General features: G+C 48.8%; 1 long non-coding RNA gene across 1 annotated transcript; it reads left to right on the top strand.

The window, feature by feature from the left end:
• Positions 1 to 1,684: 1,684 nt before the first annotated feature.
• On the top strand, positions 1,685 to 15,214 carry LOC135407196 (uncharacterized). The gene is made up of 2 exons (XR_010426752.1): positions 1,685 to 1,774; positions 14,893 to 15,214. It is a non-coding gene; the product is annotated as an uncharacterized LOC135407196 (long non-coding RNA).
• The last annotated feature ends 391 nt before the right edge of the window (positions 15,215 to 15,605 follow it).

The following is a 15,605-nucleotide window of genomic DNA, read 5'->3' on the forward strand; positions in this document are numbered from 1 at the left end:
GTGGGTGAAGACCAGAGACAAAGCTCCTGGGGCCTCTGCCATACTCTGATGCTGAGGCTGCAGCTGATGGAAGACTGGAACACCAGGCAGAGAAACCTGGGGGAAAGCCAGAGAGTGATGGTGAGAGCTTCCCCTGGCTGCCCCCATCATGGAATCATGGAATGGCTTGGTTTGGAAGGGACTTTCAAGATCACCCGGAAACACCCCCTGCCATGAGCAGGGACACCTTCCACTAGCCCAGGTTGCTCAGAGCTCCATCCAACCTGGCCTTGGACACATCCAGGGATCCAGGGGCATCCACAGTTTCTCTGGGCAACCTGTGCCAGGTCCTCACCACCCTCACAGTCAGGAATTTCTTCCTAATATTTCATTTAACCCTACTTCTTTTTCACTTTGAGGTCTTTCCCCCTTGTCCTGTTACTCCAGGTATTCAGAGGATGAAGGCAGGAACAATCCACCATCTTAACACATCTCTCCAGCTTGAGCTGCATTAATTTTCAAAGGGAATGGACAAAGGGCTCTTTTTATTCCTTGAAAATCTCAACCAAACCCCTTCCATCCACTTTCTGCATTCTGTTCCTCTGACACAGTGCCAGCTTCTCTGTCTTAGCCTTTATTCCTCACCTACTACTGAAGATGACAATGTCTGTGTCACCAGCCACAAACCAAGCTACCAACGCTGCTGCTCCCAAGGGAGACAGTTTTGCTGCTGACTTCTAAAAACCCAGGAAGGGACCCGGTTCTTTTGAAGGATACAAGAAAACCCAAAACTAAAAACAAAAACAAAATAATAACGACACTGTTTCTAAATCCTGTTTTTTTCCAGCAGATTTTATGATGCTTCTTGTTATTCCAACAGCCCCTGTCCCCCGCCTCTGTGCTGAGGATGTGCTCGGTGCCACTGCCTGTCCCTGCCCAAGGCCCTGAGGAGCCGCGGGGCCAAGGCAGAGCCCTGAGGGACACCCCAGGCCATGGAGACACTGCCCACAGCTCCCTGGCATGGCCATGGGGCCAATTCCTGCTGCCCCGGCCAGCCCAGCCTGCAAAGCTGTGCCCTATGGAGAGCAGGGGTCGTGTGGGACCGTGGCCAAAGCCCCGCAGGGCTCCGGGCACAGCAGGGGCTGCAAAGGCCACAAGTGCCGGGGCTGCCCCGGGCCGGGTCCAGGCGGTCCCGCTGTCCATGGGGGGCCGGGGGTGGCCCTTTGTGACATGGCGGCACCTTCCAGGGCCCTTTGTGAGGTGGGACATGGGTGTGCCCAGAGACCTTTGTGACATCCCAGACCCCGCCCTGCCCCAGGGGTATATAAGGGGTGCAGAGCTCAGCCCATCTCAGCTGCTCCCCAGCAGCAGCAGCTCCTTCTCTCTCTCTTACTCTCTCGCCCTCACTCGCCCTCTCCCTGTCTTTGCAGGACAGGAGGACAGCAATGGGCAGGAACAGGGCAATGCAGAGGAACAGGACAATGGCCATGGATGAGGAGAAGCCCGCCCAGGCCTCCTCTGCCTCCTCCGCCCCCCGCGGATGGACCTCAGGCTTCCACAGGATGGGCAAAGAACCCCCAGGATCCTGGGCTTCCCATCGGCCAGACCCACCCAGCTGGATGGACACTGGGACCAGGATTAACATGCCAGCATGAGGGTAGGGATCCATGCTGGGACAAGGACTAACCGTCCTATCCTGTGGATAGATGCTGGGACAACGATTGACCATCCCATCATGTGGATCGACGCTGGGACCAGGATTAACATCCATCAGCTGGATCAACACCTCCTTCTGGTAACATATCTTTCTACCTCCTTCCCTCCCTCCTTTCTTCCTTCCTTTCTTTCTTTCCTTCTTTCTTTCCTTCTTTCTTTCCTTCTTTCTTTCTTTTCTTTTCTTTTTTCTTTCTTTTTTCTTTTTCTTTTTTCTTTTTCCTTTTTTCTTTTTTTCTTTTTCTTTTTTCTTTTTTTTTTGTTTTTGCTTTTTTCTTTTTTTTTTCGTTTTTCCTTTTTTCTTTTTTCCTTTTTCTATTTTTTTTCTTTTTTCTTTTTGCTTTCTTTTTTCTTTTTTCTTTTTGCTGTTTTCTTTTTTCCTTTCTCTCTTTCTCACTTTCTCTCTTTATTTTTTTCTCTTTTTTTCTTTCCCCCTTTTCTGTCTTTCTCTATATCTTTCTTTTGATAAATTTAATTCAGTGTTATGTGTTCAATATATTAGATAAATGTAATATATAATAATACATAATATATAACAATGAAGTATAAATATATGCATTATATTTAAAAATATTATTCATCAAATCTATTAATAAAAGTTTATACATGTTTAACAAAAAATTCCCATGGTTTGTGGACTCTCTGACTCTCGTCGCTCCTTCCCACCACAAGCATTTACCACTCTCGGCTGCTCCCTTTCCCTCATGGCTGGGTCGGCACAACCTGGTCAGAAAAGATGCGGAGTTTTCCAATCCTGCTCCTCTGTTCCGGGTCCATCTCGGGAGCACAGTGGGTGTTGGCAGCAGAAATTATCAGGGAATCATGGAATATCCTGAGTTGGGAGGGACCCTCAAGGATCACCAAGCCCAAGCCCAAGCCCTGCCCAGGACACCCCAACACTCCCCCCTGTCCCTCAGAGCGTTGTCCAAACCCTCCTGGAGCTGTGGCAGCCTTGGGGCCGTGCCCACTGCCCTGGGGAGCCTGGTCAGTGCCCACCACCCTCTGGGGGAAGAACCTTGTCCTGAGATCCACCCTGAGCCTGCCCTGTCCCAGCTCCAGCCCTTCCCTGGGTCCTGTCCCTGCTTACACTGAACCGAGATCGGGGGCTGAGGGAACAGGACTCCTCTCCAGATTTCCTGACCCCATCTCCCTCTTGGCCAGCACTTCTCAGGAATGGGACAGCACACAGGGAAACTTCAAAACACAAAAAGGATCTGAGTAGGAAATTTGGATCCTTGTTATATCAATTTAATAGTTTCTAGTCCTTCTGTTCTCTTCTGTTCTTATTTTCTGCCCTTGCATGAGGCCAACCTGACTGAACTAAAAACTGCCCTGAATGGATCCTTGGATAAGGGAGAGGTCTTGAAACTGGAGACCAAGATCTGCATTTTTGGGTTGTAAAGAAATTTCATCAAGTTCCTGTTAAGGGAGATCTCTGATCTTGTTTAAAAAATAAAGATATCCTTGAATGTAGTTGCTATGTTACATAGTTTTGTACTTTCTTTTAGGTATGCTAAAGCTTTAATTCCTGAAGTCTTCCCTTTGGAATACAATGACCACAAAGTTATCTTAAAAAGGCTGTTGGAAAAGATTTTATTTCTTTTCAACTAGTCTAAAAGTCTGTATTTTAGGCTGACTAATTTTTGCTAATAGAGTGGTCAGGCATTGGAATAAATTACCCAGGGAGGTGGTGGAGTCACCATCTCTGGGAGTGCTCCAGAGGTGTCTGGACGTGGCCCTTGGGGACATGGATTAGGGGTGACTGTGGTGGTGCTGGGTGAGGGTGGCACTGGATGATGCTGAAAGTCTCTGCCAACCTTGGTGATTCAGTGACTCTGGGATTGCCCTGACCCAGGGGCACACCTGGCACGTGGCCTTGTGGGACCTCATGAGGTTCTGGTGGTGCCACTTGTCCAGCTTGTCCAGGTGCCTCTGGATGGCCCCGTCCTTCCGTGGTGTCCCCTGTCCAGCTCAGCTGCCCGTGCCCTGTCCCCGTGCTGAGGGTGCACTGGTGCCACTGCCTGTCCCTGCCCAAGGCCCTGAGGAGCTGCGGGGCCAAGGCAGAGCCCTGAGGGACACCCCTCGTGCCCGGCCCGCCCCGGGCCATGGAGACACTGCCCACAGAGTCAAAGGTTGCTTGGCCAAAGGCAGTTCAGTTTGCTGTTATTGTGTGGTTGTTGTTTTGTTCTGTTTTGCTCTCTGTTTTTAGTAAGCTGTTATTTCATTGCCACACCTCCCTCAAAAGTGTCAGCCTTCCAAATTTGCATAGTTCTTTGAGAGGGAGGAGTTTTTCTTCCATTGAAGGTCCCGCCTCCCTGCCATACATTTATTTTAACGAAGACATGGATCTGTCAAAGCAAAACTTAGAAGCCTAAAAGTTACTGAATATCACAGAACGGTTTGGGTTGGAGGGGACCTTAAAGATCATCATATTCCAACTCCCTGCCATGGGCAGGGACACCTTCCACTAGCCCAGGGTGATCAGAGCTCCATCCAACCTGGCCTTGGACACTTCCAGGGATGGGGCAGCCACAGCTTCTCTGGGTAACCTGTACCAAGTCCTCACCACCCTCACAGTCAGGAGTTTCTTCCTAATATCCCATGTAACCCTACTTTCTTTCACTTTGAGGCCTTTCCCCCTTGTCCTGTTACTCCAGGTATTCAGAGGATGAAGGCAGGAACAATCCACCATCTTAACACATCTCTCCAGATGGAGTTGCATTAATTTTCAAAGGGAATGGACAAAGGGCTCTTTTTATCTATTAAAAATCTCAACCAAACCCCTTCCATCCACTTTCTGCATTCTGTTCCTCTGACACAGTGCCAGCTTCTCTGTCTTAGCCTTTATTCCTCACCTACTACTGAAGAAATTGGATTTCTGGGCTTTCTTGAGGTCGATTTGCTCCACTCCTTTATTTTTAACCTCCTCCTATCCCTTTCCAGTACAAAGTATGACCGATTCCTGGTGGAGGGAAGGGCTCTTCATCAGAGGTGTCTCATCCAGTCCAAATCCAAGCAGTGCTCCGTGTAGGCACTCAGACTTCGCTTTTCACTTTGGATGGAATTGCCTTTTCCCATTAACACTTACCAACAGACACAGCAGATGACAATGTCTTTTTTACCAGCCATTGTTACCAGTCACAAACCAAACTACCAACGCTGCTGCTCCCAAGTGAGACAGTTTTGCTGCTGACTTCTAAAAACCCAGGAAGGGTATGTTGGTGTTTCCCTTAGTGTTTAATGGAAAAAAATTGCTGAATCAAAATCCCTGGTCTTCTTTTTATTGAACTTATTTTTTCTGAAACCTGCGAACAGTATCTCTTCTGGAAACCTGAGGGTTTCCAGCTGCTGGATACTGTAGCTTCAGTACTTCAAGGGGCTTTTAAGAAAAATAGAAACAAATGTTTCAGCAGGGCCAGTTGCAACAGGACAAAGGGTAATGGCTTCAAACTGAGAGTAGATTTCGACTGGATATAAGGAAGAAAATTTTTAGGACGAGGGGTTGAAACCCTGGGACAGGTTGCTGGGAGAGGTTGTGGGTGCCCCATCCCTGGAAATGTTCAAGGTCAGGTTGGATGGGATTTGGAGCAGGCTGATCTAGTGGAAGGTGTCCCTGTCGATGGCATGGGGGTTGGAATGAACTTTATGGTTCCTTCCAAGCCAAACCCTTCCATGATCCTTTTAACTCTCCTGTGCACATTGTTGCACAGTCAGCTCTTAAGACAGATGTTGAATAAGTCTTATTAAGCAGTGACCAGGGCAGAAGAGGGCAAAGGACACTGTTTGATATGCAAGCACAAATGTGTAATTTTTGCAGGCCCAAAGACTTGGAACTGCTCTGAGCCTGCTGACTTGTGCCCCCCTCTTTTGTCTCTTGTTTCATCCATTATTTGTGTATAACAGTGCACATGCACATGTGTATATAGACACAGATCTGTGTAGACAGCTATGGAATCATAGAATAGCCTGGGTTGGAAGGGACCTGAAAGATTTTCTTCTTCCACTGCTGTGCATAGGGACACCTTCCACTAGCCCAGGTTGCTCCAAGCCCCCTCCAACCTGACCTTGGATACTTGCAGGGATCCAGGGGCAGCCACAGCTTCTCTGGACAACCTGGGCCAGGGCCTCCCCACCCTCACAGCCAACAATTTCTTCCTAATATCCCATCTAACCCTACTCTGTGTCACTTTGAAGCCATTTCCCCCTTGCCCTGTCACTCCAGGCCCTTGCAAATAGTCTCTCTCCATCTTTCATGTTGACACTTTCAGGTCTGGAAGGCCACAATTAGGTCACCCCAGAGCCTTCTCCCAGCCTTTTGTCCCAGCAGAGCTGCTCCATCCCTCTGATCATCTTGGTGACCCCCCTAGGCACAGCAGGGCCTGCAAGGCCACAAGTGCCGGTGCTGCCCCAGGCCGGGTCCAGGCGGTCCCACTGTCCATGGGGGGCCGGGGGTGGCCCTTTGTGACACGGGGGCGCCTTCCAGGGCCCTTTGTGACGTGGGACATGGGTGTGCCCAGAGGCCTTTGTGACATCCCAGACCCCGCCCTATCCCAGGGGTATATAAGGGGTGCAGAGCTCAGCCCATCCCAGCTGCTCCCCTGCAGCGGCTCCTTCTCTCTCTCTCTCTCTTTCTCTCTCCATCTTCCTCCTTCTTCGCAGGCCTCCTCGGCCTCCTCCGCCCCCCACGGGTGGACCTCAGGAGGAAAGAACTCCCAGGATCCTGGAGTTCCCATCGGCCAGACCGATTTTCTTCTCTCTTCTTCTTCTTCCTCATCATCTTCTTCCTCTTCTTCTTCTTCCTCTTCTTCATCTTCTTCTTCTTCTTCTTCTTGGTCTTCTTTCTCATCTTCTTCGGCGTCGTCTTCTTCCTCTTCTTCCTTCCTCTTCTTGCGTCGTCTTCAAGTCCACTCTGGGACTTGCTGTTCCTGGAAGCCTCCTGCGGTTCGCGGTTACTGTTTGTTGCACTGCACTGAATTGTTCAGGCAGCTATTATGAAATAAAGCTACGTAGCTGGACCTGCCGAGTCCTGTCTCTTTATTGGTGGAGGGATGGATGGATGGAGGGATGGATGGGTGGAGGGATGGATGGGTGGAGGGAGGGATGGGTGGAGGGAGGGATGGAGGGAGGGATGGAGGGATGGAGGGAGAAGCTGCTGCCCGGGGCCGCCACCACTGCCGCCACCACTCGGGACCGCTCTGTGGGATCTGCCGCCACAGAGGGAGTGGGAATCGCCGGAGCTGCCGCCTGCAGTGACAGCGAGGAGTCGCCCTCATTGCCGCAGCGAGACGCCGGAGCTACCGAGGAACAGGAAAAGCTGCAGCTCCAGCCGAAATCGAAAGTAAAATCTTAGAAGTCGCAAACAAAGCCAGCACACACCTGGGGTCCGAAAGCGGCTAGGGAAGGTAAAGCTAAAGTGGGAAACAACTACTCTGCAGAAACAGGCAAGGACACAGAGGCTCTGTGCCTCTTGTTAGGATCATATCAAGTACAAACCACACGCGCAGAGTTAACAGAACTTATGAAATGGATAAAATTCGTTGGTGGAAGCTCTAAACATAGAAATTTAGGAGAAGCTCAAAAAACTCATGGGAGATAAGGCCAGAGCAAGTGATGTCCAAGCTAATAACAGCATCCCTGCACGGTCCATTATCGTGGATGTATTACACAGAGCGCAAAGATGAACAGAACACCCAACCCGCACCAATACCCAACCCCCCAGCCAGGCTGTGAACCACAGCCCAAATCCACAACACAGACACACACAAAGCGGGGGGAATATACCACGTGCAACCCGAACCGATTTAAATTCGGGGGAGGATCTGCGAGGATGATGAGGAGAGACTGGAGATGGGCTCCCTGGGAGAGAGCGAGAGAGCGGGCACAGGGAGATGGGTGGACTGGTGGGGTAGATGCCACGAGGAAGCGATGCAGGTGGGAGATTGGCAAGTGATTCATGCACGTCCAGTCATATTCCACCAGCACCAGGCCCCTCAGTTCCAGCCTTTGCCTTATGAGGTGACAAAGGAACTGAGGCAGTTAGTAAGAGAAACGGGTGTTTCCTCGACTAATGTGTTTGCAAATTTGGGCACCTCGAGTTCAACTTATGTCTTTAACCCACAGGATTGGAAAACTTTGCTGAAACTGGTCCTAACAAATACACAGTTGAAGGGGACAAAAACCAGCTCTCAGCAAAAGGAGGCTCGGTAAATTTGAACCACAAACCTTGGAAAACAAGGCTGACAAACACCTTGTGATCTGAAGAAATTTGGACCCTTGTTCTGAGACCTGTTGATGTGCAACCTGGAGATATAAACCTGGCTCCAAGTAGATTGAAGAAAGGACTTTTGGAGATGATTGTTAAAACCATGCCTAAACCTCGGTAATCCCTCTATCTCCCATGGAATCCTACTTGAAGAAAAATTAACTCTTTGGAAATGGCAGTAAAACCTCGTGTAACTCTCCAATTAACAGAGGTTGTCCCCTTCCTTAACATGTCCAACTCCACATTGGGTGCCATTAGTGGGGGTCTGAAAAATAAAAGCCAGACACGATTCCAGTCACAGTACAGAGTTTGATTGATGGATTTTTGGGAGAATTGTGCAGTGTATGGGAATAATCCACAAGCAGGCATAACATGCAATCGCTTAACAGGAGAAGGGGATTTTGCCACAGTAGACTCACAAACAGGCTACCCCCGAGAAATTGGTGAAGTGATTGCAAAACTGGCTTTAAGAGCAATGAGAAAACTCCCAAGTACAGACAGAGACAGCAATCTGTCCTTCACAAAGGTTTTAGGAGGTTCTACTGAACCCTTCTCTCAGTTTCTCGATCGGCTGCAGGCTGCTTTAAACAGGCCAATTGAGCATGATGGAGCTAGAGAAATGCTTTTGAAGCAACTGGTATATGAGAACTCGAATGCAGATTGTAAAAGAGCTTTGCAAACTCTCCCTAAAAGGGAAAACTGCAGCATTGCTGAGATAGTTTGAGCCTGCCAGGCTGTTGGGTGGGTCGAACACCCAACTACTTCTCTGGCTACAGCCTTAAGCACCCAGCTGAGAGTGCAGGAGGGGGCAAGACCTAAAAGCGGTTGCTCTAGCTGTGGTGCTGCTGATCATTTTCAAAGGGATTGCCCTAAGAAAACCCCCACACCAGAGGGCCAAAAGTGTCAGCAAGGGAAGTGGGGGTCAAAAAACTCCTCACAGCAGGGAAACTGGAGATGGGGGACGAGGTCGTGCACCCCGATACAACAAACAAATTTGGCTCAGGAAAACAGGCTGGTGATCTGTACCCCTCCACCACAGCCAGTGCTGGGCTGGATTTATCCAGCAGAGAACCAGGAACTATAACATCTACTGCTGGAGTGTTAATTCCTACAGGGGTTTGAGGACCGTTGGCCCCAGGGGTACATGCACTGTTGATAGGGGGATCATCAACCACTAGGATGGGTTTGTTTGTTCTGCCTGGAGTGATAGACTCAGACTCCCACAGTGAGATTCAAATAATGGCATGGACCCCAGCACCCCTCCTGTCACATCCCTAAAGGACAAAAGATTGCCCAATTGATCCCTTTTTTCAGCACCTCTCCTGCTGGGGAGGGGGAGAGGGGCTCAGGGGCTTTTGGAAGCACAGGCAAGACACAAAGCTATTGGGCAAGGGCCATTACAACAACACAGCCTAAGGTGATGTGCCAAATAGATGGGTGTAGATTCACAGGCTTGGTGGACACAGATGTGATAAGGCACTGGCTCAGCTGTTTGGCAAGGCTGGGTACCCCAAAGCAGATGAAGATCAACAATGGACCAGCTTACATATCAGAAAAGGTAAGAACCTTCCTGTCAAATTGGGGGATTTCTCCCTCTACAGGCATCCCACATTCACCTACAGGACAGGCCATAGTAGAAAGGACACATCACACCTTAAAAGACATGTTGCTTAAACAAAGGAAGGGGGAATCCAACTGTAGCCCACAAGAGCATCTGTGGAAAGCAACATATGTCATCAATTTTTTAAATTGTGACAGTGCTGAAAAAAGCAGGCACGAAAGGCAACACAGACCTCAGGCATTCTCCTCTCCCAAACCACCAGTCATGATAAGGGATCTAATTTCAGGACAGTGGATAGGACCAGTAGATCTTGTGACGTGAGGGAGGGGTTATGCATGTGTGTCTACAGGAAAAGAGCTGAAACGGGTTCCTTCCAGATGTGTCAGACCTTACCTAGGTACACCCCCACAGCAGCAAGAACCAGAGTAATGCAGAGTCCAAAATCACACTTATGTTTACCATTTGGTGATGATGTTTACATTTGCATTACATGAAGATGACCAATGTGGCAAAATGCAGAGTTGACACAAAAACCCACGAGTGTGTATGTGGAGAGTGAGGTGGTGGCCACCCGTGTGAGTGTGTGTGAGTGAATAAAAGAGTTGTGTGAATGGATAAAGCACCTCAAACACCAAACACCTCATAAGAGTATCACTACCTCAGCCACATGGTCACATTAGGAGAATTTAGTTTCCTGTGTTTAGTTTGTTTTCGAAATAAAGTTGAATTTTCCTGTTTATATAAACCCTGAGAAAAATAAAAGTTATAAGTTTACAGGTACTACACAGTTGGGCCAAGGCCCTTAGGCTAAGAAAGCTGATTTTCCAAGTTACACCATAGTGCTTAAGAAAATAAAGGTTTAAGGTAATACAAACAGGTTTAAAAGGTTAAGGAAAACATTTTCAATAGATATATAATCTGTTAAAGAACCAGAGTTAGCAATGTGCTGGGTCACTGCAATGCTATGGGAGTTGTATAAGGTAATGTTCTGATATTTGCACTGTTGTTATTGCACTGTATTTGTGACTCGTCTTAAATAATTGGATGGGGGGGAGATGTAGGGACGTGTCCCAGGGATGCAAGGGGTGCATTCTGGGACTTGAAGTGCCTGGACAGCCTCCTGGGACACATGATCAATGTGTGCAGTGCTGACATTGGTCAGGCAGTCACATGTCCTCCAGAGAGATTATAAGGAGGCACCTTTCTTTGAAATAAACAGATTTGGCTGCTTGCCACCTACCTGCCAGGGAGTGTCTTCTTTAGATTACATTAATATGCAACACTTCTTCTTCTTCCTCTTCTTCTTCTTCTTTCTTCTTCTTCCTCTTCTTCTTTCTTTTTCTTTCTTCTTTCTTTCCTCCTTTCTTCCACTTCCAGGGGCAGCCACAGCTGCTCTGCGCAACCTGTGCCAATGCCCTATCAGTCTCACAGGGAAGAATTTCTTCCTGATATCCCATCTACCCCAACTCTCTGCCTCTTTGAATCCATTCCCCCTTCTCCTGTCACTCCAGACCCTCCTAAACAGTCTCTCTCCATCCTTCTTGTCACTCCCTTCAGGTCCTGCAAGGCCACAATCAGGTCACCACAGAGCTTTTCTTCTCCAGGCTGAACAATCCCAGCTCTCCCAGCCTTTCCTCCCAGCAGAGCTGCTCCAGCCCTGGGATCCTCTTGGGGCCTCCTCTGGACTCTCTCCAGCAGCTCCATGTCCTTGCTGGGCTGTTCCCCAGGGATGGAGCAGCTCTGCAGGGGGGTCTCACCAGAGCAGAGGGGCAGAGCCGTCAGCACAGATCCTGCTGTTTAATGCTGTACAAAATGGTGTTAAAGAGGGAAGAAAAACAAGGACCAAAAGAGATGCAAAGGGAGAATTTCAGCAGCTCTTCTCCCTCAGCTGCTAACAAGCATCAGGGTTCATGTAGACCCAGCACCTTCTCTGGGATCAGACTTTCTGAAATCAACAGTTCCCATTAAAGACGGGACATTTTCCCACAGAGAATTTTTTCAACTGTCCCACTGGAAATTAGAAGGAAAAATACTTTCACAAATCTTTGTGGTGATAGTTTTTGACAGAGCCTTTTAAATCTTTAGTGAGATATCAGCTGAGTATGGTTCTTTGCATATTTTACTTATTTCCTAAAAGTAGCCATAAAGCAAAAGACATTGGAACTGTCTTCAGGGACTCTGTTTTAAAATTTTGTGTATTTAAGAGCACAGCTCTACAGTGTATTTACAGATCGTTTATCTCTCTAATTAATTGTTTTAGAGATAGGTAATATTTACTGTCATATATTAAGGAACACAAGGAGGAAGAGAAAGAGAAGAGGAGCCCTAAAGCCTTTCTACATCATTCTCCATTTCTTAAAGCACTTAAGAGTGTGTGTTACCCATACATTTTTATGTGAGATCCATTCCAAAAAGTACTGGCCACACGGAATTAACGGGAGCTTTGCCTTGGAGACTGAGCTTCTTAGCCTGGGTTTTAACATCCCCTCCTGTTGCAGGGGACTGGGACTCGTGGTTGCAAAAACTAGAAGTTAAAAACCTTGCTGACAAAACTAATAAGGCTGTGAGAAATGGAATTACACAGCACAGCACAGAGGGACGATTGGAGAAAATAAAAATTCTGCTGGAAGAACTGAGAAGAATCGGTGTAACATTTGCAGGACTGGGATGTGAAGCTCTGTTGTCATTCAGTCTAATTCCAAGGACCTGGAGTGACAGGACAAGGGGGAATGGCTTCACACTGATAGAGGGTAGGGTTAGATGGGGTATTGGGAAGAAATTCTTTACTGTGAGGGTGGCAAAACACTGGCACAGGTTGCCCAGAGAAATTATGGCTGCCCCATCCTTGGAAGTGTCCAAGGCCAGGCTGGGTGTGGCTCTGAGCAACCTGGGGTAATGGAAGGTCACAGAATCACAGAACGTGCTGAGTTGCAAGGGATGCACAAGGATCATCAAGTCCAATTCCTGTCCCTGCACAGGACCATCCCCAGCAGTCACACCATGTGCCTGAGAGCATCATCCAAACACTTCTCGAGCTCTGTCAGCCTTGGTGCTGTGCCCACTGCCCTGGGGAGCCTGGTCAGTGTCCACCACCCTCTGGGGGCAGATCCCTTTTCTAGTAACAACCCTCCTGGGGCAGGGGAGTTGGAACGAGATGATCTTTAAGGTGCCTTCGAACACAAACCATTCTATGATTCCATGAAATAGAACAAAAGAAGGTAATAATGGGGGATGGATGCCCAAAAAACCTTGCTAATAAGCTGATGGAAAGAAGGACTCAGTAGCTGGGGATGCAGCAGCTCTGCCTCCCTCAATCCTGACTGGAGTGATGGAAATTTGCTGACCGAAAACCAGCCAGTGTGGATGCAATTAAGGGTTTCTCCCTCTGCTTGTCCTTCAGCAAACAGCTCGTGTGAAACCAGTTGGACAGAGAGCCAGACAATCCCTATTATGGTTTCTGGTGAAATTCAGAAGACATGCATCTATTTTCTCGTATCTTCCTACCCAGATATTTAAATAGGTAAAACAATTGTCTCCCCAGCAATGGTGTATTGGAGCCCCAGACTGGGGTAATGAAGGAGCTGTTTTCTGCTGGGGTAATGAGCTGTTTTCTGCTCCAGATTTAACTTCAGATGAATAGGAATTAAGTTTGGCTCTGACAAGAAATCCTCCCACAGAAGGGCGCAGGGGACAGGACTGGTGGGTTTATGGCTTTATTGCCTGTGGGTGAAGACCAGAGACAAAGCTCCTGGGGCCTCTGCCATACTCTGATGCTGAGGCTGCAGCTGATGGAAGACTGGAACACCAGGCAGAGAAACCTGGGGGAAAGTCAGAGAGTGATGGTGAGAGCTTCCCCTGGCTGCCCCCATCATGGAATCATGGAATGGCTTGGTTTGGAAGGGACTTTCAAGATCACTCAGAAACACCCCCTGCCATGAGCAGGGACACCTTCCACTAGCCCAGGTTGATCAGAGCTCCATCCAACCTGGCCTTGGACACGTCCAGGGATGGGGCAGCCACAGCTTCTCTGGGCAACCTGTGCCAGGGCCTCACCACCCTCACAGTCAGGAATTTCTTCCTAATATTTCATTTAACCCTACTCTCTTTCACTTTGAGGTCTTTCCCCCTTCTCCTGTCACTCCAGGTATTCAGAGGATGAAGGCAGAAACAATCCACCATCTTAACACATCTCTCCAGCTTGAGCTGCATTAATTTTCAAAGGGAATGGACAAAGGGCTCTTTTTATCCATTAAAAATCTCAACCAAACCCCTTCCATCCACTTTCTGCATTCTGTTCCTCTGACACAGTGCCAGCTTCTCTGTCTTAGCCTTTATTCCTCACCTACTACTGAAGAAACTGGATTTCTGGGCTTCCTTGAGGTCTATTTGCTCCACTCCTTTATTTTTAACCTCCTCCTATCCCTTTCCAGTACAAAGTATGACCGATTCCTGGTGGAGGGAAGGGCTCTTCATCAGAGGTGTCTCATCCAGTCCAAATCCAAGCAGTGCTCCGTGTAGGCACTCAGACTTCGCTTTTCACTTTGTGTGGAATTGCCTTTTCCCATTAACACTTACAAGTGGTACCACAGACACAGCAGATGACAATGTCTGTGTCACCAGCCACAAACCAAACTACCAACGCTGCTGCTCCCAAGGGAGACAGTTTTGCTGCTGACTTCTAAAAACCCAGGAAGGGACCCGGTTCTTTTGAAGGATACAAGAAACCCCAAAACTAAAAACAAAACCGAAATAATAACGACTCTGTTTCCAAATCCTGTTTTTTTCCAGCAGATTTTATGATGTTTCTTGTCATTCCAACAGCCCCTGTCCCCTGCCCCCGTGCTGAGGATGTGCTCGGTGCCACTGCCTGTCCCTGCCCAAGGCCCTGAGGAGCCGCGGGGCCAAGGCAGAGCCCTGAGGGACACCCCAGACCATGGAGACACTGCCCACAGCTCCCTGGCACGGCCACGGGGCCAATTCCTGCTGCCCCGGCCAGCCCAGCCTGCAAAGCCCGGGCTGTGCCCTGTGGAGAGCGGGGGTCGTGTGGGACCGTGGCCAAAGCCCCGCAGGGCTCCGGGCACAGCAGGGGCTGCAAAGGCCACAAGTGCCGGGGCTGCCCCGGGCCGGGTCCAGGCGGTCCCGCTGTCCAGGGGGGGCCGGGGGTGGCCCTTTGTGACATGGGGGCGCCTTCCAGGGCCCTTTGTGAGGTGGGACATGGGTGTGCCCAGAGACCTTTGTGACATCCCAGACCCCGCCCTGCCCCAGGGGTATATAAGGGGTGCAGAGCTCAGCCCATCTCAGCTGCTCCCCAGCAGCAACAGCTCCTTCTCTCTCTCTTACTCTCTCGCCCTCACTCGCCCTCTCCCTGTCTTTGCAGGACAGGACGACAGCAATGGGCAGGAACAGGGCAATGGAGAGGAACAGGACCATGGCCATGGATGAGGAGAAGCCCGCCCAGGCCTCCTCTGCCTCCTCCGCCCCCCGCGGATGGACCTCAGGCTTCCACAGGATGGGCAAAGAACCCCCAGGATCCTGGGCTTCCCATCGGCCAGACCCACCCAGCTGGATGGACACTGGGACCAGGATTAACATCCCAGCATGAGGGTAGGGATCCATGCTGGGACAAGGATTAACCATCCTATCCTGTGGATAGATGCTGGGACAAGGATTAACCATCCCATCATGTGGATCGACGCTGGGACCAGGATTAACATCCATCAGCTGGATCAACACCTCCTTCTGGTAACATATCTTTCTACCTCCTTCCCTCCCTCCTTTCTTCCTTCCTTTCTTTCTTTCCTTCTTTCTTTCCTTCTTTCTTTCTTTTCTTTTCTTTTTTCTTTCTTTTTTCTTCTTTTTTCTTTTTCTTTTTTCTTTTTTCTTCCTTTTTTTTTCTTTTTTCTTTTTTCTTTTTTCTTGTTTTGTTTTTTCTTTTTGCTTTTTTCATTTTTCTTTTTTCTATTTTGTTTCTTTTTCATTTTTCTTTTTTCTTTCTTTTTTCTTTCTTCTTTTTGCTGTTTTCTTTTTTCCTTTCTCTCTTTCTCACTTCCTCTCTTTATTTTTTTCTCTTTTTTTCTTTCCCCCTTTTCT

Source organism: Pseudopipra pipra, chromosome 2, assembly GCF_036250125.1.
Source record: "Pseudopipra pipra isolate bDixPip1 chromosome 2, bDixPip1.hap1, whole genome shotgun sequence".
In the NCBI taxonomy this organism is placed as follows: domain Eukaryota; kingdom Metazoa; phylum Chordata; class Aves; order Passeriformes; family Pipridae; genus Pseudopipra; species Pseudopipra pipra.